The sequence below is a fragment of the Carcharhinus amblyrhynchos genome, chromosome 35 (assembly GCF_965287045.1).
Source record: "Carcharhinus amblyrhynchos chromosome 35, sCarAmb.v2.hapA, whole genome shotgun sequence".
NCBI lineage: Eukaryota > Metazoa > Chordata > Chondrichthyes > Carcharhiniformes > Carcharhinidae > Carcharhinus > Carcharhinus amblyrhynchos.
Genome location: NC_137358.1, coordinates 843,029 through 865,291, shown reverse-complemented (window position 1 = coordinate 865,291; position 22,263 = coordinate 843,029). Strand labels below are relative to the sequence as shown.

Here is a 22,263-nt window from a genome sequence, read left to right as displayed (position 1 = left end):
TCACATATTTATCCACAAGGTGTTTTCAAAATCTCACCAATAACATTTTATTCATTGAGTAATTTTGTAAAGACTTGGCAAATAATGGATTGTTTTCTCTCTGAAGAAAGAGAATTCAGTGTTTATACTAATAGACTCAAAATCTCTACCATGCATAAGCTGGTGTAGGTAGTCTCAAGCAGAGCTTGGCTCTACAAGGACATTGTGTGTCTTTAAATCAGGGCTAAAATCTCAACACAGAATACAGAAAGCAAGAGTTATCATCTTGTTCTTGACGAATGTGTTTGTCTTCTGACACAAGTTATTCTGGAAAATCAAGATGATTAGTAAGCAAATGGGGCGGCAGAACTACCTGTTCCATAGGAGCATCTTCCCATTATTTTACATAATGCAGATACTATGTTATTACTAATCTTTCCACTGAGTTACCCAAATGATGCAATACAGTGAAATAAAAGCTGGAGACACACGAATGCCAGGATAATTCCAGAATCAGTTAGAAACTGAAAAAAAGCCCAGCCGCCTCTCAGTTGAGGGGTGGAATTACTTAGTGCTCTTTTGCTGACCTACTTACAACAGGCTGCATTTCAGAACAAATCAAATCAACTCTCACAAGACCAAAAAGCTCATCTTATTTAAAATCTCTAAACCATTGTAATCTAAAATGTGAAAAATTAAAACCAACCTTTGAAACACGGAGATTTAGCACAAATCTAAAATCCTTATGTTCAATATTTTAGAAAAGACTCAAACTTCAATGTCCAGGACAAGCACCGTGTGCATTTGATTGAACTGGAAAGTTTACTGCTGCTAACACAGAGGAAATTGCTAAAAATGTCAAATGGTACTGATCATTATTTGATGTAAACTTCTTTTCTTTCACAGTGAAGCAGCAGGTACCTTTGAATGATAGTAACTCCTGGAGCAAGAACATCTGAATAGGCTAGAATTCTGGGAGGGTGATGAGTTCCCCACATTTGTGCAAGTTCACTCTTTCTTACTGTATTGTATTTCGAGTGTAACAACCTAAAAATATGTTCTGGTCCCCAAATCAAGTCTCATTATTTCATTGAAAAAACACCAAGACAGTTTCCTATTTAAGGAATATTCTTACTTGTCACTATTCAACAGAAGGAAATTATTGCCCAATTTTCCAAATCACGTACAAGGATCTAAAAGCAGTCCCTAAACATGAAACACAAGTTTTTTTTTAAATCCCACATCCCACACTATCAAAACAAAATGACCCAGTAGAGGAAACATATCTTTTGCTGAATAACATTGCAGGTTGCAATAAACTACACACAAGCTACCTTGCAGTCTCAGATGACACAAAAGGTAAGTGCACACAAGGGAGCTAATTCAGCCCACCTGGTTTATCTTCAATCATAAGTATTCATGCCCCAATCCCCTATAGCGGCACCCACAGTCTTAAATAACTCAAATATTACCACCATTATTCTTCCCAAATGTTCACTCTGAATGTGAATCATCTCCATGGAGTGCTCACTCTAATCAGTCCCAACTTCCTTTGCTAGTTGGACTTCTGAGTTCTTGTGCTTAAATAATTCCTGAGCTCTGTAGCCCATTTTGTCTCCTATATGCAACATGGAGATAGAATAATATTGTCTATCAGCCAGCCTCTTTTCAAGGTCGACATTAAGCTTCCTTTATAACTCCATCATATGACGCCACAGATCGACCTGATGCTCTTGTTCCCCACTGTTTCCAGGGCTTGAACACTTACTGTCTGATTGCTGAGATGATGAATCTGTCAATACAAGTGAGACATTTAAAAACTAGCATTACTTTTCATCCCAAAACAGTTCTGACTGATAGTGACATGGCAATTACTGTGACCTTTCTTCAAAAATCAGCGTCATTTTAATTTTAGGGCAAGGGGAGCCATTTGTAAAAGTACAGGTTTGAAGAACTTCAGACTAGTTTACAATTACCCTGAAGTGTCATGTTATGCATCTCCTGCTGGTCATTCTAGGTGTGGTAGGTTTAGTGACACATCTGCTAGCTACATTATTACACCCACTAAAAGAAAAATAAATCCTTGTGAAACAATCGCCAAAATCTTGCAGCCGTTCTTACCAGCCCCACTGACCGCACATTCCCACGGGGGGCTTCCCAGTGGCAAGGGGTGCATTCAACAGGAAACCCCATTAAGAACAGTGACACCATATGATCCCACCAGCTGCAAGCGGTGCTGCCTCCTACTGCTGGGAAACATGCCGCAGAGGGGGAGAAAAATCCCACCTAATATCTTTTTGGGGAAGGAATCTTAGGAAGGAAATGTCATTATGTTTCTAGTTGGTGATAATTGTTAATTAGAAAGTATAATGGACAACCCAGATCTGATTTTAACAAGTTACTCTGCTTAGCCACAACCAGTATATAATTGGCAGTCTTTGGAAGTTTTGGGTAAAAGAATATTGAATTTTGTTTTTTGATTTTTCATTTAATGTGTTGATGTATGTTTGGTACAATTTCTGGAGCATCATCATAATGCAGCACCTCAATGGAGCAGTCATTCTTCACCTGTAAAGAGTGATATGTGAATAGATGAAGGATTGTCAATTGGTCACACATTCTCAGACAGAAAATATCTGCATTTATATAGTGCCTTCCGTTGGCACAGTGGCAAAGCCATGCATGACCTGGTTCACTACTTCTAGTAAAAGGAAATGATCACCAGAACAGGAACCTTGTCCATTGTCTCCCTTATCCTAATCCAGGGACACTGAGACCTGATCATTCCAGGTGACATCAACCAACAGTGCAGGCAACTGATCTAAACTGGGGTTTTTACAGCACTTAATGCAACCTCATTATATATGAGCATCTCAACTATATCATTGAGATATGCTTCCTTTCCTTTCTTAAATCTCTCTGGACATTGAGGATGGATAGGTTGTCTGAAAAAGGTGTGTCCTGCAAGGCCCTTCAAAAAACGGTTGCACGAGAGAATTCTAAATTTCCCCCTTGCTCTGATAAGGACTTCATTCTCCACAGAGATTGGCAATTAAAAGTAGGAAGACTCAATGTTCCCTCGCTGTTAATTCAACTTCAACAAAATTTTTATTTGGCAAAAGAATACAGAAATCAGTGACATAAAAGGCAAGTGCTTTTCAAAAGCTAGTCTAATATTTTCCAGATTTTTTGAAAACAAGTTAGTGGGTGGAATCAGATTGAATTTTTGCCTTTCCCAAGTTATTTGGGAAAGATCTCTAGTGAACCATAGTCTCTTCCAGAACTTGTGTGCAGTTTAAATACAAAACAGTAATGATATACACACCCAATGAAAGGTACAGAAATAGACAAACATGTGATAGTTGTGTTTTCCCAAAAGATTTGGCATCTCCAAGGACTCCAGCAAGACAAACTTCAAAAACAAGCAGCTGGATGCAATGAAAGTACAAATGATTCAGAATTGATATAGTGAGCACAAATGAAAAATAGTTTGTCAAGTCAAAAACTGAGGGACCTAACATTTTACAATATCCTTGCATCCCAACAGGTAGCAGCAGAACAAACTATTCAATTTCCTCATCTTAATGGATGATGGAAAACCACAACTCCCCTACTAAAACCCCCAAATCCCCACATTCCTCATCGCTGAATGCTGAAATTTAACACTCATCCAAAAATCTAGTTGCAACAAGACAGGAGCTTAAAAATATAAACCCACTGAGCTGCTTCATAAAAAGGCAATTTCTAGCAAGTCACAATGGAGGGGAAGGGAGAAGTGCGGAGGGGAAGAGAGCGGGGGCGGAGGGGAAGAGAGCGGGAGACAGGGGAGGAGAGACGGAGAGGGAGAGGGGGGAGGGGGGAGAGAGGGAGAGGGGAGGGGGGGAGGGAGAGAGAGAGAGAGAGAGAGGGAGAGGGTGGAGGAAACCCTCATAGATAACTTCAGATCTCACAATGATTAAACTTTCTTCCATCCAGGAGATATTAGTATAGTGGCAATATTACTGGGCTAGTAATCCAGAGGCCTGGATTTGATTTATTATTGTCATGTGTATTGAGGTACTGTGAAAAGTATTGTTTCTTGCATGCTATTCAGACAAAGCATACCATTCATAGAGAATGAAAGGAGAGAGTGCAGAATGTAGTGTTACAGTCATAGCTAGAGTGTAGAGAAAGATCAACTTAATGCAAGGTAGGTCCATTCAAAAATCTGACGACAGCAGGGAAAAAGCTGTCCTCGAGCCGGTTGGTACGTGACCTCAGACTTTTGTATCTTTTTCCTGACAAAAGAAGGTGGAAGAGAGAATGTCCAGCATGCACGAGCTCCTTAATTATGCTGGCTGCTTTTCCGAGGCAGCAGGAAGTGTAGCTAGTGTCAATGGATGGGAGGCTGGTTTAAGTGATTGATTGGGCTACATTCACGACCTTTTGTAGTTTCTTGTGGTCTTGGGTAGAGCAGGAGCCATTCCAAGCTGTGATACAACCAGAAAGAATGCTTTCTGTGGTGCATCTGTAAAAGTGGACTAATACTCCAGAGGCATGAGAGCACATCTCACCATTGCAGATAGCAGAATTTAAATTCAATGAATTAATAAATCTGAAAGAAAAATGCTAGTCCCATTAATTTTAATGATGATGCTACTGTTCGCTGTTAAAAAAAAATCGCCTGGTTCACTAAAGGCATTCAGAGGGAATCCTGCCATTTTTACCCTGTCTGGATAACATGTGATTCCATGTCCACAGCAACATAGTTGATCCTTAACTACCCTCGGAAAAGGCCTAGCAAAGCCACTAAGAAACTGATACAGAAAGGGATTTACCCACACCATGTCGACTGTAGTGCTTCACAAAGGTGGCTCACCACCACTTCTCAAGAGCAATCAGGAGTAGGCAATGAACACTGGCCTTGCCAGCAACACTCAAGATTCCAAGAATGACCAAAAAAAATTCCACTGTCCCAAGTTTTCAGTCTCTGGCACATCTGCTCTGACAATATCACCTTCCATACCAGCGTTTCTTAATTTCTCCTGAAACGAGGATTCCACTATTCCCAATACCATGGTTCACAGGGCCCTTGATTCTGTTTGCTTCATTTTTCACCCCTTCCACATCCTTCCAGAACCAAAATAGTGTTCAGCATCCACCTCCACATTCAATGGACAATCCTCCACGCTAATGGGATTAGCGCACCTTTAGTGTATTTATCATTGGTGCAGACTCAATAGGCTGAAGGGCATTTTCTGCTCTGACTCTTATCTGTGCTACCTTCAGCTTAATGCAACCATTGTTCCAAAAGAACCATTCACTCCACAACACCTGGCCCACTCCTCAATCACTCCAATACCACCACCCATGTAAAATTAGGAAATGCTTTCTTCCAACCCACCCTCCAAGGCTCCAAACAGGTGAAACAGCTATTTACTAGCCCTTCTTTCAATTTAGTATGCTGCACTGACTGCTCACAATGCAGTCTTCTCAATAGGGTGAGACAATGAAGTAGTGGTAATGTCACTGGACTAGCAATCCAGAAGCCTCAGCTAACGGTCTGGGGAATAGTCTCTAGTCCCAGGACCAGAGGGCACAGCCTCAAGATAAGGGGGCAGTTTAGAACGGAGTTGAGGAGGAACTTCTTCACTCAAAGGGTGGTGAATCTCTGGAATTCTCTGCCCGTTGAAGTGGTGGAGGCTACCTCGCTAAATACATTTAAGACACGGGTAGATGGGTTTTTGACAGACAAGGGAATTAAGGGTTATGGGGAGAAAGCGGGAAAGTGGAGCTGAGCCACTTCAGGTCAGCCATGATCTTATTGAATGGCGGAGCAGGCTCGAAGGGCTAGATGGCCTACTCCTGCTCCTATTTCTTATGTTCTTATGGAAAGGGGCTCAAATCTCCCCATGGAATTAACAAATTTGGAACTGAAAGCTAGTCTTGATGATGGTGACCATGAAACTACCATCAATTGCAGTGAAAACCCATCTAGTTCATTAATGTCCTTGAGGGAAGGAAATTACCTGGTCTGGCTTACATGTGATTTCAGATCCACAATGTGGTTAACCCTTAACTGTCCTGTGAAATAGTGTGACAAGCCACTGAGTTCAAGGACAGTTAGGGATGGGCAACAAATGCTGGCCTTGTCACAACATCCACATTTCATGAAAAAATAAAATGGGGAGACCAAATGCAGACTGGGTGATCACTTTATATAAGACCTCCATTCAGTGCAATAGCTTGACCCTGTTAATTTAATTCTCCATCCCATTCTGACCTCTCTGCCCTTGACACTCCTCTAATGGAGTGCAGCACCTTGCCTTTTGATTCAGCTCTTTACAGCCTTCCAATATAAGCACTGAATTCAACAATTGTCATGATCACTTTTTTCTGAAGAGTGGATATTGTTAATTGGCTATTGCCATTTACACCTCCCCTAAAATTATATTTTATATTCTTCAATCATCCCAGTATCATCTTTTTTGTCGTGCAGCATCATCCCTTTTCTCATTTAATGACCTCAACCTTTAATTCCAACCTAACACAGGCATTCCATTCAGTTCTCTCTCCCCTTTTACTTGCTTAAAGCATGTTAGATGCCTAAAATTTCCCATTTCATTGAAAGCTCATCCACCTCAAAGGTGACTCCATTTCCCACTCCACGGATAGCTGGCTGGGTATTTCCAGCATTTCATTATTTTTATTTCACATTAATCCATTTTTAAAAAAAGTCACACTGCAGTATGAAAACAGACGAACTATATATTAGGTTTGAGTATTTTAGTGAATGGCAAACAATGTCCAAATATATTTATGCACTTGGTATTTTAAGAAGTGGTATCATTATTCACGGTTATTTTGATATCTTGAGGACCTGAACAAGCAGCTTTGAAATCTCACATTTCATTTTGTAACAGTTTTTGTTGCAAAATAATGTAATTTATAATTCATCAAGAATGCCCTCTCAGAAATCTGAGAACTAACTCAACACTCAATCAATTTAACATATTGAAGACACAAATCTACCAGTATCTCTAGATATCGGTAGAATATACCAAGTTAGCAAACAATGACCACGAGATCATTACAAATGGGAGCAGTAGACATTACAGCCTCTCGAGGATGGCTTCTCCACTCGTTAAGATCATGGCTGATCTAATTACGACCTTCACTTCACTTTCCTGCCTGTCCCCCCACAATGTTTCACTCACTTGATGATCAATAATCTAACTCAGCCTTGAACATATTCAATGACCCAGTCTCCAGTACTCTATGTAGAAGAGAATTCTGAAGATTAACACCACTCCTGAAGGTATTTTTCCCCATCTCCATTTTAAATGCAAAACCTCTTATTTTTAAACCATGCCCTGAGTTCCAGATTTTATCTTCTCAGCAAGTATTCTACCAAACCGTCTTGCTTCAATAGGATTGCCTCTCATTCTTCTAAACTCCAACAAATATAGGCCCAATCAGCACGAACTTTCCTCATAAGATAATCCCTTCGTGCTTGAAGTCAACCTAATGAACCTTCTCTGAACTGCTTCCAATGAAAATATATTGCTCTTGCTGTGCGCGCGCTAAGCTTTTGTCGTTCATGTATCAGATGCCTCTGTACTTCAGCAATGTGCAGTCCCTGTCCATTTAAATGACTGATTTTCTATTCTTCCTGCCAACCTGTTCAACCTCATTATACTCATCCTCTATGTTTTTCCCCACTCACTTAACCTGTCTATGTCGCTTTCCAGACTCTGCATCGTCCTCACAACTTGCTCTCCTGTCTACCTTTGTATCAGCAGCTAATTTTGGCTACAATAGTCCCTGCCTTCCCTCAGTTCATTATTATTAGTGTAACTAATTGAGGGTTTAACACTGATGCCTATAACACTCTGCAAGATACAGTTTGTCTTTCTGGAAATCATCCATTGATATCAACTCTCTTTCCTGTTCGTCAATCCATATCCTTGCTTCTTGTTATCAATTCTCCAGTTTCACTCTCTCAAGGACCAATGATTATTTGAGTTACCCTGTCTTTTTTTATATATTTGAGGGAACACATAAGAAGAGCAGGCCATTCGGCTTCCAGCCTGCTCTCTATTCAGTTAGCTTATGCTGATCTTTTACCTCAACACCATTTTCTCACATTATTCACATATCCATGATGCCTCTCCTATCTAGAAATCTACCATTCTTGGTCTTCACCATAATCAATGACTCAGCCTCCCAGGCCTTCTGGGTAATGAATTCCAAACAATTACCACCCTCTGAGTGAAGAAATTCCTGCCCATCTCAGTCCTAAATAATCCCCCTCTTGTTCTGACACTGTCTCCCCTTTTGCTTCGGGGAAATATCTTTCCTGCACTGATTTGGTCAAACTATATAAACGTATGTTTCAACAAGACTGCCTCTCGCTCTTCTCAACTCGAGAATATAAGCCCAGTCTCTTCATTGGAGTATCCCGCCAGTTCAAGAACGAACCTGGTGAACTTTCACTGCACTCCCTTCAATAGCAAATATATCCTTCCTTTGGTAAGGCTACCAAAACTGTACACAATAACCCACGTGTAGTCTTACCAAGGTTCTACACAATTGCAACAAGACAGCTATATTCCTGGACTCAAATCCTTTTGCAAGAAAGGCCAACATATAATTTGCCTCCCTAATTACTTGTGCACCTGCACACCAGCTTTCAGAGATTCGGGAAGAACACCCAGGTCCCAGGACACCAACAATTCCCAATCTCACCATTTAAAAAATACTCTGCATTTGATTTTTCTACCAAAGTGGGTAACTTCACGTTTTTCACGTTATATTCCATTTGCCATGTTCTTGCCCATTCACTTAATCTGTCTAAATCCCCTTCAAACTTCTTTGCACTCTCCTTACAGCTTGCATTTCCACCTAGCTTTGTACATTTGCAAATTTAAAAATATTACATTTGGTCCCCACATCCAAATCATTGATAAATTGTGGAAAGCTGGGGCCAAAAGCCGATTCATGCGGCACTCCACTAGTCATTGTCTGCCAACCTGAAAATGACCCAATTATTCCTGTTTTCTGTCCATTAACTAATTCCTAATCCATGCCAGTAAATTACCCCATTCTCACACGCTCTAATTTTCTTTACTAACCTGTGTGGGACCTTATCATAAACCTCCCGAAAATTCTCATCCACTGCTTCCCCAGTTTCTATTCTGCTAGTCAGATGCTCACAAAGCTCCAAGAGGTTTGCTGAACATGATCTCCCTTTCACGTCGAGTCCATGTTGACTCTACCCAATCCTACCATTATTTTCTAAGTGTTTAGTTACCACATTCTTTATAATAGATTCCAGCACTTTTCCTACTGCTGATATCAGGCTAATAGGTCTGTAGTTCCCCATCTTCTCTCTTCCCTCCTTTCTTAAATAGTGTGATTACATTTCCAACCTTTCAATTTGCAGGAACCATTCCAGGAGATGACCAGTAACGCATCCGCTATCTCTGCATCCACCTCTTTCCACATTTTGGGATGTGGATCATCTGGTCTGGGGGATTTATCAACTTTCATATCCATTCATATCTTTTATTAATGCTGATTTCTTTCACTATGCTCATTCCTGCTAGTCCCTTAGTTGTCTAACATCTGGGAGGCTTTTTCTGTATCTTCCTCCATGAAGAGAGATATGAGTTTTTATTTAGTTTCTCTCCCATTTCCTTCTTTGTCGTTATAAATTATCCAGTCTCTGCCTATAACGAGCCCATATTGCTTTATGCTAAACTTTTCGTTTTTAGATATCTATAGAAACGTTTACAATTTATGTTCCTCACAGACTTACTCAGACTCTACTTTCCCTTTATCAATTTCTTGGTCCCCTTTTAAGCCCCCAATCCTCAGCCTTACTATTGTTTTGGCAACCTTATAGGCCTCTACCTTTGACCTTGAGTTATCTTTGACTTGTCTCGGTAGATCCAGTGGATCAGTTTCCCTGTTGGGTGTTCGTGCCTCAAATAAATGTACATTTGTTGTAATTATTCATTATCTGTCTATCATCATACCTTTTGATGTTATTTCCCAATCTACCACAAGAAGCTTGCCCCTCTTATCCTGGTAGCTTCCTTTCTTTAGGTTTAAGACTTTAATTTTGAATTGAACTATATCACTTTCAAAATTCTATCATATTATGGTCACTCTTCCCTAAAGTTTCTTTCACAAGATTATTAATTAGCCTTTTCTCATTGCACAATAAAAACAGCCCAATCCCAGTTAATTCCTCAACAATCTGTTCTAGAAAACCATCTTCAATATATTCCAGAAATTCATCCTTCACAGTATTCATGCTGATTTACCAGTCTATATGTAGACTGAAGGCTCCCATACTTACCACATTGCTCTTGTTACATGCACCTCTACTTTCCTGATTTATACCATGACCTATACATAACTCCCACTAATATTTGCTGCTCCTTGCTGTTAGCCCCACCCAAACCTATCTGACATCTTGATCTTTCAACCTAAGATCATACAGCTTACCTTCCATTTTGTCTTTTTAACATTTTTCTGTATTTTGACCCTATTTGATGCTGGTCTTTGTTTCCTTGCCTTCCAATTTTGCATCTACCTTTCTTATCGCAATTACCTGCATTGTTTCTCTCCTATCTGAATTTCCACTCTCATTCCCATGCCTTGCCAAACTAGTTTAAACTGTCCCTGACAGAATATTACTCTTTGAGGATATTGGTACTGGTTCTGCTAAGATGTGACATATCCATCTGTCCCAGAGCTTCAGGAATTTAAAGTCCTCCCCTCTTGCATCAGCTATCCAGCCACAAGGCTCTATCTTCTTGTTCTCATGCACAGGGGGCACTGGAAGAAATCCTGAGATTATTGCCTTTGAAACATAAGAACATAAGAAATAGAAGCAGGAGTAGGCCATCTAGCCGTTCGAGCCTGCCCCGCCATTCAATAAGATCATGGCTGATCTGAAGTGGCTCAGTTCCACTTTCCCACTTTCTCCCCATAACCCTTAATTCCCTTGCCTACCAAAAATCTATCCACCCATGTCTTAAATATATTTAGCGAGGTAGCCTCTACCACATCAATGGGCAGAGAATTCCAGAGATTCACCACCCTTTGAGTGAAAAAGTTCCTCCTCAACTCCGTTCTAAACTGCCGCCCCCCCCTCCCTTATCTTGAGGCTGTGCCCTCTAGTCCTGCTGTCCTTTCTGAGCGGGAAGAATCTCTTTACCTCTACCCTATCCATCCCCTTCATTATCTTATACGTCTCTATAAGATCCCCCCTCATCCTTCTAAATTCCAACGAGTACAAACCCAGTCTATTCAGCCTCTCTTCATAGTTCAACCCCCTCATCTCCAGTATCAGCCTAGTGAACCTCCTCTGAACTCCCTCCAAGGCCAAAATATCCTTGCGCAAGTGCGCCGACCAAAACTGCACACAGTACTCCAGCTGCGGCCTCACCAGTGCCCTGTACAGTTGCAGCAAGACCTCCCTGCTTTTATATTCAATCCCCCTCGCTATGAAGGCCAGCATCCCATTTGCCTTCCTGATCACCTGCTGCACCTGCAGGCTGGGTTTTTGCGACTCATGCACAAAGACCCCCAGGTCCCTCTGCACCGTAGCATGCTGCAGCTTTTCGCCTTTTAAATAATAATCCCTCCTACTATTATTCCTGCCAAAGTGGATAACCTCACACTTGCTAACATTGTACTCCATCTGCCAAGTCCTCGCCCACTCGCTCAGCCTATCTAGATCCCTCTGCAGACTTTCCACACCCTCCGAACAATTTGCTTTTCTACTTATCTTTGTGTCATCAGCAAATTTCGGCACCCTACACTCAGCCCCCTCCTCCAGATCATCTACATAAATGGTAAATAGCTGAGGCCCCAGCACCGATCCCCGGGGCACTCCACTAGTCACCAACCGCCAATCTGAATAGCACCCATTGATACCAACTCTCTGCCTCCTATTAGACAGCCAATCCTCTATCCACACTAACACCTTACCCCCAACTCCATGCCCCCTAACCTTCTGAAGCAACCTTTTGTGCGGCACCTTATTAAACGCCTTCTGAAAACCAAGAAACACCACATCCACTGGTTCCCCTCCGTCCACCGCACTAGTCACATCCTCACAGAATTCCAATAAATTCGTCAGACACAACTTCCCCTTGACGAATCTGTGCTGCGTCTGCTCTACCAAACAATTTTTCTCAAGATGCCTCGCTATTTCTTCTTTGATGACGGATTCAAGCATTTTTCCCACAACAGATGTTAAACTAACCGGCCTATAATTCCCTGCCTTTTGCCTGCTACCCTTTTTAAACAGCGGCGTAACATTAGCCATTTTCCAATCTTCCAGCACTTCCCCGGAATCCAGCGAGGTTTGGAAAATAATCACTAAGGCATCTACTATCACCTCTGCCATTTCCTTCAGAACCCTGGGATGCATTCCATCCGGTCCTGGGGACTTGTCCACCATCAGTCCCGCTAGCCGATCAAGCACTACCTCTCTAGTGACTGTGATCGCATTCAGGCCCTCAACTCCTACCATCCTCCTATCTTTAATACCCGGCAAACTATTTGCGTCCTCCTCCGTGAAGACCGAGGCAAAAAACTTATTTCAGGCCTCAGCCATTTCCTCATCCCCCACTACTAAATCCCCCCTCTCATCCTCTAAGGGTCCAACATTCACTCTAGCCAGCCTCCTCCTCTTTATATATTTATAAAAACTCTTACTGTCCTTTTTTATATTTAGTGTTTGCCAATCTCTGCCCTAGCTCTCTAAAATCTGCTTTCAGGACATCATTGCTCTTTTTACCTATGTCGATGGTCCAAAGTACTTCATGACCTCCAGCTGCTCATCCTCCCCCATTAAAATCCCGTGCTGTCGCTTATTGACGTCTTTGACCCTGACACAAGGTAGCCAACATAGCATCCTGGAGTCAAGTCTACCGCCACAAAAAGATGCCTGCTTGTTTCCCTAACTCTTGAATCTACTACCACTATTGCTTTTCCACTCTCCTTCCTCACTCCTGTGTAGCTGAGCCACCAGTGGTGCCACATCTTGGTGCATGCTGCACTCTTCTGAGGAACAATCACCCAGATCAATGTCAAAAACAGAGAAACAGTAAAGGAGATACACTTGTGGGACTCCTGTACTACCTGTCTGAGCCTCTGACAGTCTGAAGATCATACCTGCCTTTACTCTCTCAACCTGCGACGTAAACACCTTCTGAAATGTGCTTTGCACATGATTCTCAGCTTCACAGATGTGCTGCAGTGACTTCAGCCATCGCTGGAGTTCCAAAACCTAAAATTCAAAATATTGCAGCTGGTGACATTTCCTGCACGTGGTTGTCTAAGTCACAGCTTTGCACATGTTACAGGATGGGTATGCCACATGGCTGAGCTGCTCTGCTGTGCCTTTACTTTACATGCTATTTATTATGAACTGGAACACAATTACAAATAAATTAGCTGGGCTTTGAAAGATAAAACACATAACTACTCAGCAAACCAATCGCCGTCCTGCTTCCTTGTGAATTTGAAATTTTCTCAGGACATGGTCGGTTCACAGAATGAGTTGTCCTGGCACCACTCTCTTTGCTCCTCATTGCTCTGTTATAAGTCTCCCTGGGGCCACTCATTCACAACTCCTCAGATACTGAAACAGTGCATGTCAATGTGCAGCAAGGCTTGGACAACATTCAGGCCTGGCTGATAACACAACCATTCACACCCAGGAAATGACCACAATTAACAAGAGGGTATTTAATCATCTCCCCATGTCATTATCATCACAGAATATCCCATTCTGGGGGTTATCACTGACCAGAAACTGAACTGAACAAGCTGTATAAATACTCTGGCTACAGAAGCAGGTCAGAGGCTGGGAATTGTGAGGTGAGTAACTTACCCACTGACTCAACAAAGCATGTTCACTGTCCACAGTCCACAAGGAACATATCAAGAGTGTGACTCTCCACATGCTTAGATAAGACTGGCTCCAACGACATTCAAGAAGGTCAACACTATCCAGGACAAACCATTCCACTTGATTGGCACCCCATTCACCAACTTAAACATTCACTCCTTCTACCACTGATACACAGTGACAACAGTTTACTATATACAAGGTGCATTGGAGCAACATCTCACCAAGGCTACTTCAACAGCGTCTCCAAAACTTGTGGTTTCTGCCACCCAGAAAAACACAGGCAGCAAAAACATGGCAACACCTTCACCTCCAAACTATACACCATCTTCCAATCTTATCATTGTTCCTTCACGGTCACTGGATCACAATTCCAGAACTCCCTTCCTAAATGCACTGTGAATGGATTGCAGCCATTCACAAAGCTGGGCCACCACCAACCTCTCGAGGATAATTCAGGGTGGACAACAAATGCTGGACTAGGTCTAGCCAGCAGTGATCACAGAATAAGTTGCACACCGCCCTCCACTTGCACTGGTCCCTCACTCAACTGTGCAATTCTGAATAATGAATTTTTATAAGCTTTTTGATGTCAAAGATATCAAAGTCTGATCCTGCTGAACACAACGTTTGAAAGGGAGAAATGTGAACAAGCTAAAATTCTAGATTTATGTAAGATCAGTGCAACAAAACATTTTTTTTCAGCTTACTGTGGAAAATCTGTTGATCAGAAAAATAACAGAAGGTCAGCAGGAGGTGTTCAGAAAACAATTTATGATACATAACTAGTTTATACCCTTAAGCAGCAAGAGCTCTACTTACCAAGAAGGAAAAGCAGCCACGTACAAAGATAGTAAGAAATAACATTAAAGAAAAATCACACAAAATGCAAAAATAAAGCATAAATTCTGGCAGAGATATAAAGAACAAAGATGACAGAACAGATAGTAAAAGCAACAAAATGCAATGTGAAAAAGCTTGAAAGGAATCTTAATTAATGAAATACTTTTCCACTTGGAGTAGAAAAGCAAAGGGTGGTCTGGCGCAAGGCAGGCTCCTTAAACTCACAGCAGAGATACCATCAGTAAAATGAGGAAATGGCTGACATGCTGAAATACTTTGCATCAGTATTTACAGTAGAGGAAGGGGATAGTGTTGCAGATGTCCAGGGACAGGGAATATCTATGGAAGGGACAGGGAATATCTATGGGAGTTCATTATATGGTCTTGCAAAAAGCATTTGATAAAATCTCTCGAGAGACTATTAACTGAAGTTAAAAGCTAAAGGAATCAAAGAAAGGTTACTGACCTGTTTTAGTAATAGGCAGATGGCAAGAAATAAGAGTGGGGACAAAGCGCTAGAACACCAATTGGCAGGCTGTGATTAAAGGGGTCCCTGCAAGAATCTGGGCCTTCATTTTTTACTCCAGTTATTGGCACCTTAGGTGATGGGATGGAAAACCACATGTGCAAATTGGTGATGACACAAAGCTAAGTGACACTGCAACCAGTGTTGGCGGAAACATAAAATTACAGAGATATCGATCAAGTGAACGGATAGAACTGTGGAGACTGCATTACAAAAGATTTAGATTTGAAAAGTTTAGAACAGGATACTTTCGAAATGGTGTAAATCTGGAAACAGTGGTACTCCTAAGAGAATTCAGGGCCCATGTCCAAATGAGGAGATGGCATGTGGGGATATCTGAGGCTGCACACTGAACAAGCCTGTTGCAGATGGTACATACTGCTACCACCGTGTGTCAGTGATAAAGGGAGTGACTGTTTAATGTAGTGGATGGGGTGTCAATCAAGCAGGCTGCCTTGAGCTGAATAGTGTTGAGCTTCATGTATTGTTGGAGTTGCACATTGAGGAATGTCTGTTGTACCCACTATAAAGTCTTCTTCCTAGACTGTGAAGCCCAATGCTGCACACAGCACTGAGGTCTTGAGTTTACCATTAATCAAATGATCCTTTATTTTCAGTAATGTGAAAAACTTTTTCATATAGTAATGAGTACATCTAGCATGGTCCCTGGTTAGCTTCATTTTAGCCAGGGTAGAAGATCATTTACCATAACCAGCTTCAAATGCTTGAGCTTAGGGGTGGAGGAGGACAGGACAGCACTGAGTGCTACATAGTGATCTATGCTGGAAAACGTCTCCATGCAAACATACAGTGAGAACAAAAACAGCCTCAGATTTGATGCCTCCACAATGAACTGTTGGTTAAACTGCCCAAACCCAGATGAGAAATGGCCACTTGGGTAAGGTATTAGAGAGCTTCCTAGGAAGAATTGGTATCTTTATGAAAGGGGAGGAAAAGGTGGAGGGGAAGAATTATTAGAAATAACGTGTGTGTGTGTGTGTGTGTGTGTGTGTGTGTGTGTGTGTGTGTGTGTGTGTGTGTACACACCAGGAGGAACGAACTACAGCAACAGCTCAGGAATATTATGGACACAAGGTTTACTACAGCCCTACTCTAAAAACACACTGACGTGACATAAGAATAGTTTTAACAATTATGCCCTTTCAGTCCATCCTATAATAAACTGGAGGCACTTAAGAATCCCAGTTGTACAGGGGGACAAACCTCCCAATGCAATATAATCAGGCTTATTCTAAATGATAAATTCATCTTTCTGGATAATATTGTATGCAAGTACACAGAATTTACTGCACAGAAACAGGTCATTTAGCCCAATTGCTCCATGCGCCACAGGAGCTTCCTCCCATCTTATTTCATCTAATCCTGTCAGCATACCCTGCTGTTCCTTTCTCCATCATGTACTTCTCCTTAAATGCATTTATGCCAATCACTTCAACCACTGCATACAATGGCAAGTTCCAGCTTCACCAGAATTCCTTGTTGGATTTTTTTTTGTGACCATATTTGCAACTCAGTTCCCCACAAGGGGAAACATATTTCCAATGCTGTGCTATCAAACGCCCTCATAATTTGAGAGAGTTCCGTTCAAAGACAGTTCAAAAGTCTTCTCTTTCCAGGAGAAAATCAGGCAATGCCAGACAGACAGACAGTATTATACCTATTCTAATCAGATAAAGAAAAAACCTCACAACACCAGGTTAAAGCTGAACAGATTTATTTGGAATCACAAGCTTTCAGAGCACTGCTCCTTCATCGGGTAACCCCAAAAGCTCGTGATTCCAAATAAACCTGTTGGACTTTAATCTGGTGTTGACAAACTTCTTCCTGTGCCCATCGCAGTCTAATGCCAGCATCTCCACCTCAATCACATGAAAAGCTACTTGACACTTCAGGACTGTCAGAGACTACAAGGTGAACACAGAGAAGTTGGAATCTGATGCAAAGGATTGAAAACCTCCTTAACATGAGCTTGATAGGATACAAAGGATTGAATCAAGTAACGTTGATTATTCACTCCCTGGATGAAATTCTTTCAGTCTAAACAAATGTCAGTTGTGAACAGGCTGCATCCTAACTGAGCTATAACAATGTCACAGAAACAGAAAATGCAGGAAAGTCTCGGCAGGTCTTACAGCATCTGTAGAGAGAGAATAAAGCCAATGTTTCAATCTGAATGACCCTTTGTCAGAGCAGTCAGGTTACAAAGGACTAAGAGACAAGGTGCTGCAGCCTGACTTGTTGGTGCAATGATTCTAATGCTATCAGACGTATTAACTAATTCAACATGTTTACATACAATTATTCAAATTAGGTTTGGGACTGGGAGACTCAAGGTTTATCACGACCTTGGAACATCACAATTTTATCTGTCAGTGTCAACACGTGTTAGGCAGTCCGCACGTTTGTCAACATGATGCAGATACTTAATCCACCAAGCCTCGGAAGGTTTGATCTAGGAGCTATTGGACATTAGAAAAAAGCAAGGTTAAGCAATGTCTCATTTCCACCAGCCAAATTTTCCACTGCTATAGCATCAGGTTCCCTTCTCCTCCTTGTCCTGCCTCACCGAGTAACAGCACAGCAAAGCATTTGTGGGAGAAATCAACATTATTCACAAAATAAAGTACAATTCCAGAATACAGATTCTGATTCTACTTGGCAAACCTGCACAATGAGGCAATTTCCGTTCATCTCAGCCCTGATGGTTCATTTGTCCATCTGCAGTCTGTGAATCCAATTATCTGCAAAGCTACAGTTAACTGATAGCATTCCGCACTCCCCAGGTACAGTTTCTAGCGTAATCCAAGCTTGCTTCCCAACTCGCACAGACAAATGGACGCTCTTACCAGATGGTGGAACATAATTGATGGTCACATAGTTCAAATAAAAACCTCAAATTAACCATTCTATCACCACACTATATGACACAATACTCACTAATGAGTGATCATAACCAAGAAGCTCTTGATTAAGGGGTTAAAATAAGATTGGAAAAAGGCAAAGAAGCGATGTCAGACAGAGAAAGCACATATTAGGGGCAGAATGCAGTGCCCCAGAGAGGGGGGAAGGCAGTGCCAGGGAACGAGGGGGAAAGGGGGGGAAGGCGGCGCCGGGGAATGAGGGGGAGAGAGGGGGAAGACAGCGCCGGGCAACAAGGGGGAGGGGGGGAAGGCAGCGCAGGGAAAAGGGGGGGGGGGGAGGCAGCGCCGGGGAACGAGGGGGAAGAGGGGGGAAGGCGGCGTGGGGAGAAGGCGGCGCTGGGGAAAGAGGGGGAGGAGGGGGAAGGCAGCGCCGGGGAACCAGGGGGAGAGGGGGGGAGGCAGCGCCGGGAAACGAGGGGGAAAAGCAGCGCCGGGGAATGAGGGGGAAAAGCAGCGCCGGGGAATGAGGGGGAGAGGGGGAGGGGGGGAAGGCAGCACCAGGGGAGGTGGGGGCAGCATCGAGGGTCAGGTTTACATGACATTGGTGTCAGGAGGAAGGTTAGGCAGTATCAGAGCATTAGTCCCAAATATACTTGATTTGACTCCAATCTGCAGCTCTTCTATCCCATAATGTGATTCCAATGGCTTCAGCTCATCACTTCCACTCTCAATCACACATCACTAAATTGGATTCCCCAGCCCTTGATGGGACACTTAATCAGAAATCACTATTACTCAAGTGAAGAATCCCTCTAACTTCAAGTATTTGTTAATTTCATCTTTTAAAGGGGTGTGGGGGTTGCTGGCTAGGTCAGCATTTGTTGCCCATCCCTAGTTGCACTTCAGAAGATGGTGGTGAGCTGCCTTCTTGATCTGTTGCAGTTGCTGAGGTGTAGGTACATCTACAGTGCTGTTATGGAGTTCCGGGTTTTACTCCACATGTGCTCATACTACCATTGCATGAGTCTGAATTCACCTCATTTCTTCTTTAAAATATTTTATATTTAAATTTATAACATTTAAATCTATAAAACATTTAGAAAGCTACATGGGTAAGATGAGTATAGAGGGATAGGGGCCAAATGTGGGCAATTAGGATTAGCTTAGGGGTTTAAAAAAAGGGTGGCATGAACAAGTTGGCTGAAGGGCCTGTTTCCTTGCTGTAAAGCTCTATGACTCTATTTACCACCTTCTTATGCCAGAATGAGAAACACAAGAGCTGCTTCTGTCTTCTAAACGTTGAGTATCGCTGAAAAAGAGGGACAGACTATACATGAGAACTTCGTGACTGTGCTATGGAATACACTGAAAGCCGGCTGAAGATGATCAGTCATGCTCAGTGTGGCTCACTTCTTTGTTGCCATCCCCATGGCAATACCTTAACCAAAGTCAACCTGCATGGTTTGAATTTAAACAAAAACTTGGCAATTAACTGTTCTCTGGTACATTTTCCATTGCAACACTTCTACCAATCAGTCTGTTTGCCAACCATTTAGCATTCTCTTCCCAAGCAATATAAATTGGTGTCCTTTACTATAGGCATCTTTGCCAACTGTCCTGATAAATGCAATGTGAAAAGCTTTGATAGCATGTCTCTTTTCTCAGCAATATTCCAGTTCTGTACTCCCAAAAGACTTTTCTATGTCATTCATCAACAGATTCACAGAATGGTGCAATCCGTCTCCTGATAGCAGGGGTGACTGAAGAGAATGAGAAAGAGGGGATAGAACAGAAAGTCAAAGACAGGTTGCAACCTCACCACATACCTGTCTAGGAATAACAGAAAGAAAAGCCTGGAAGACAGGAGCAGAACTTGTGACACTGCTCAACATTTCTCAGAATACATTACTGCCTGTGTTTTTCGCTTTGCCATCTAATATGCTGCTGCAAGTGGTTCTCCGATTTCTGAGTGAAGGATCCCTTTACAAATGGATTTGTCACGTGGGACTAGCCAGGTTCCTCTGGTAGAGGACTGACACAGGCAAGGCACTGAAAAATCTCCTTTATAGAATCACAGAATCCTTACAGTACAGAAGGAGGCCATTCAGCCCATCGAGTCTGTACTGACCACAATCCCACCCAGGCCCTATCCCTGTAACCTCACACATTTACCCTGCTAATGCCCCTGACACTAGGGCCAATTATAGCATGGCCAATCAACCTTACCACACATCTTTGGACTATGAGAAGAAACCGGAGCACCTGGAGGAAACTCATGCAGACACAAGGAGAAAGTGCAAACTCCACATAGAATTTTTACAGCTCAGAAGGAGTCCATGATCCTAAATCTACTGCTATCACTGTTACTGGGTCAAAATCCTGGAATTCCTAACAGCACTGTGGGTATACCTATATCAGATAGACTGCAGTGGTTCAAGAACACTCACCAGCACCATCTCAAGGGCAATTAGGCTTGGACAACAAATTGTTGCCAGTGACACCTATATGCCATGAAAGAATTAAAAAATGTATCAAACCCATCTTTAAATGAAAATAAGACGAAATTCTGTTCCTTAATTTATCCGGAGTTCTAAATTGAACAAAAATTTATAAAATCGTCTACAACCTTCTGACTGGAAATGGGACCCAGTGGGGAAATACAGCAACTCACATTAACTGTCACAAATCAAATGTCACAAATCTAAATATTTCCAACTGCATTAAGTTCCCACTTTCTTTCACAACCAGAGATTGGAGCTTTAAATTGCTGGTCTCCAACTTTTCTCCACTGTGTTCCACTCCCCACTGCCAATTCAGTAAGTCACTCTGATCAACTAATAGGTAACAGCATTGTTTTATACTGAGCGATTATATTGCCAGGATTTCAATTCACTGCTTTGTAGCATTGCAGTAATTTCCCTGCTAACTATCTGGTCCTGAATGCAATGGTGGTTGGCATTGCTGCCTCACCAGGGGCCAGGGACCTGGGTTCAATTCCGGCCTCGGGTGACTGTGTTGAGCTTGCACGTTCTCTCCATGGCTGCGAGAGTTTCCTCTTACACTCCAAAGATATGTGCGGTCCCGTGGATTGGCCATGGTCAATTGTCCCTTGGTATCCCAGTATGTATAGAGGTGGCACTGCTGCCGCATGGTGCCAGGGACCCTAGTTCAATTCCTAGCCTCGGTCACTGCAGAGTTTGCACTTTCTCCCCGTGTCTGTGTGGGTTTCCTCTGGGTGTGCCGGTTTCCTCCCACATTCCAAAGGTGTGCAGGTTAGGTGGATTGACCATGCTAAATTCACCCTTAGTGTCGTGGGATTTAGCGAGGGTAAATGTATGGGATTATGGGTGGGATTGTGGTCGGTGCTGGCCTCGATGGGCCAAATGGCCTCCTTCTACACTAAGGTTCTATGATCTATGATCTATACTTCTGCATCTGAATTGATAAAAGATGCACGTTATTGTAAAACAGGACTGCTGTTAACTCTGGACTGAGAGCTAATCTGCTGCAGCATGTGGACTGCAACTCCTTCAAGGAGAGAAATTACACAGTGTGTATTTCCCGACCTGGGGTCGTCCCAAAACGCTCCTTGTCAATCAGGCATTTTGAAACATAATCACCATAAGACGGTAGTCAGCCTGCAGACAGCAAGGTCCCACTAACAGCAGTGAGGTCACTCACCACAATCTATTTTAGCAATGCTGGTTGCAGGATCAACGTTGGACGTCAGTTAAACGCGATGCTGTCCTGAGCCAGCGTTCACACCTGCACTTCTAGCAGAGGTCAATGGATTGTGCTACAAACAGGGACCCAAATGGCTTCCCCCATCCCGAACAGTCAGTCCACTTGCAGTGCTGCTTATTACAGTTCTGGTGGAGGTAAACTGACACCACACAAAGCCTGGGATCTTCCTGATCTATCCAGCAGATAAACTTGCTCAATCATTGCCCGATTAAAGGGCTTCACTTTTACATGAATATGCCACAATTTAGCCAATGGTATCAGGAGTGCACGAATACAGATATGAAGAGAGGCTTGAAAAATCACAGCTATCAACATTAAGAAAGATTAAACAGGTATCATAAAAGATTTTCAATATTCTAACATGTTTTGAGAGA

At 42.4% G+C, this 22,263-nt stretch overlaps 1 protein-coding gene across 2 annotated transcripts in view; it reads right to left on the bottom strand.

Annotated features, from left to right (window-relative positions):
• LOC145361613 (RNA binding protein fox-1 homolog 2-like) overlaps positions 1-22,263 on the bottom strand; it is a 282,466-nt gene that overhangs the window by 163,894 nt on the left and 96,309 nt on the right. The gene's annotated exons all lie outside the window — the stretch shown is intronic.